This window comes from Tiliqua scincoides, chromosome 4 (assembly GCF_035046505.1).
Source record: "Tiliqua scincoides isolate rTilSci1 chromosome 4, rTilSci1.hap2, whole genome shotgun sequence".
NCBI classification, from domain to species: Eukaryota; Metazoa; Chordata; class Lepidosauria; order Squamata; family Scincidae; genus Tiliqua; species Tiliqua scincoides.
Genome location: NC_089824.1, coordinates 23,319,656 through 23,322,491, shown reverse-complemented (window position 1 = coordinate 23,322,491; position 2,836 = coordinate 23,319,656). Strand labels below are relative to the sequence as shown.

Below are 2,836 nucleotides of genomic sequence, written 5' to 3'. Positions count from 1 at the left end.
AAGCTATCACCCAATAACTGCTTATCTTGTGATCCAGCTGCAAATTAAAACAAAATAGCTTTTTTTCCTAAATGGGATAGAACTGAGCACAGGTGTCACTAAAGTTGCACTAAAGTAGAATCGCAATCACATTAGATGGTGGAGAAAACGGATACCTCTGGTGGAAAAAAAAAACACAACTTTGAAGCAACATGTGTTGTTGGTCAACTTGCAAAAAGGCTCACTGCAAGAAAACTCAGAGCGTGTCCATACACGCGTGTCCCTGTGTTGTTGGTTTACTGCTTGACTAGATGTGCAAGACTACTTGATCCTATCACTCTACTAAAACAGCTTACTGCTGCTTGCACTGGTGCATGCTTGCTATTCTTACTCAAGCTCAGCGGTAACTCAACAACCTGCAGATAATGCTGAAGGAATAATAAGTCCAGCAACAGTGCCAGCCATTTCCATATGATCCACAGCAACGGTGCCATGTGCTCTGCCCAATGCCCTCCTCTCCACTAACTGTTATTTCACATTAGGCAGATTCCCCAACACCTGTACATGAAAAGCACCAATCACCATGTAGGAAAGTTGCATGGATGTCAGCACTTAACACTGCCTCCTTCTGCCAAGGCCCAGTGAGGGTTGCAGGGATAAGAATTATCCCCTGCCTCTGGCTGCCTCTGATTGCCAGATGCAGGGGAGGGCACCAGGACACAGGTTGTGTCTGTTGTCTTGTGTGCTCCCTGGGGCATTTGATGGGCCACTGTGAGATACAGGAAGCTGGATTGGATGGGCCTTTGGCCTGATCCAGCGGGGCTCTTTTTATGTTCTTATTAGCAATAATGCTTCCATCAGACCTGGTGCTGTAACTCAGCTGTTTAGGAGTGCTACAGTTGTTCCAAACAAGAAATATGAGCATGAATATGAATATGAGTCTTATTCCTGTCAGTGTGCTATTTCTTCCTATCAGCTATATCTTTCCACAGGCCAAAAGTAACATACATAGTTTTCAACAGGATGAAACGGCTGTTCTGAAAAGCAGATCTGGAGTCATATTGCATAGAATTGTGGTACCTCTTTTGTATGACTACTATAGATGCTTAGACTTGGGCATCTCAATGTCTTGTATACTCCCAGAGGCATCTGGTGGGCCACTATGAAATATAGGAAGCTGGTCTAGGTGGGCCTTTGGCTTGATCCAGCAGGGCTCTTCTTATGTCAGTCTAAGACCAAGACTTCTTTCCCTCTTATGGCAACCTTCTTTGATGGTTGGCAACCTTCAGTCTCGAAAGACTATGGTATAAGCCTACAGCACCTGGTGTTCCCAAGCGGTCTCCCATCCAAGTACTAACCAGGCCTAACCCTGCTTAGCTTCCAAGATCAGACGAGATCAGGAATGTGCAAGGTAAGGTTTCTTAGCGACATGCCTGTTGATCTTCTGGTCATTTGTGCCTCCTCACAAACAGGTAGATGTATTGTAGATGGAATCATGCTGCGAACTTCCTTTTCACCCTGCCACAGAGTCTGGAAAGCACTGACATAAGGGGTTAGGATTGTGCCCCAAGATGATTTACATTTAATACTTTTCTGGATCAGCTTTCAGAATAATAATTTTGTATAATTACAGTAGAACCTCCAAAGTTGACCACCTCTCTATAATGACCACCTCCTTAAGTTGACCTAATTTTCACAGTATGGACAGACACTGCATATACACTATGGGAGACCAACCTCTCTATATTGGCCACCTCCATAAGTTGTATCTTGACCACTTCGACCATTGCACAGAGTATTAATTAACTCTCCGTAAGTTGCCCACTGAACGCGATCCTGCTTGTGCATAGTGAAACCACTGTCACTTTGGTTCCCATCACCAGTACATTACTTTACACTTATATTGAAACACAACTGTTATTTTGCTGCCTATTCTTCTGGTTTGGAGAGATCCTTCTGGAGTACTTCACAATCCCTTCTGGTCTTCACCACTCAGAAAAGTTTAGTGTCATCCACAAACCTGTCCACCACCCTGTTTATCCCTGTTTCCAGGTCATTTATGAAGATGTTGAAAAGCACCAGTCCCAGGAAAGTTCCTTGAGGCACTCCACTTTCCACCTCTCTTGACTTTTTTTGTCAATTGTCCATTGACACCCACTCTGTTTCCTGGTCCTCAACCAGTTCCCAATCCATGAGAGCACCTGTCCTCTTATTCCCTGACTGTGGAGCTTTCTCAACAGCCTTTAGTGAGGGACCATATCAAACACCTTCTGGCATTTAGTGAACCAGTGGAGGCCAGGCAGCCTAAGTAAAAAAGCGTTTTTGTTTTTTTTAAGCTGTTGGGGCTATGTAATATGCTACATGCTATGGGCTGGCAAGGGATAGCATTGGTTTGCCTGTCTGCTATGAAACCAAGTATTTTTTTAAACTTACATTTTTTTTAAGCTTATGAATTTTCAGGGTTTTTTTAAAACACTGATTGTGGGCTGTTTATTCTCTGTCTCTTGATAAAGATATAGATGATATAAATAGTAAGCATCACAAGAGGATCAATTCTCATTGATATTTGTAATAAAACTTTTTAAAAATCCAATCTAAATTAATAACTTGGCCTTGCATGTGTTGTCCTGGTAGCTAAACATGATAATATTTAAATGCCTTCCCCCCCTCCGTATGTTGACCACCTCCCTATGTTGACCAATTTCCTCCAGTCCCTTGGGTGGTCAACCTTGGGTGGTCTACTGTATCATATCAGATTACTTTAAGAATACTTCTCATCTTCACCCATATGCATGTTGTCCAGGACACTTTTTATTCTGCAGTCTTATATATATTATTTTCAACAGTTTCATTACCA

At 42.6% G+C, this 2,836-nt stretch overlaps 1 pseudogene; it reads right to left on the bottom strand.

Moving 5' to 3' along the window:
- Positions 1-1,288: 1,288 nt before the first annotated feature.
- On the bottom strand, positions 1,289-1,405 carry LOC136650270 (5S ribosomal RNA; annotated as a pseudogene).
- Positions 1,406-2,836: the final 1,431 nt, after the last annotated feature.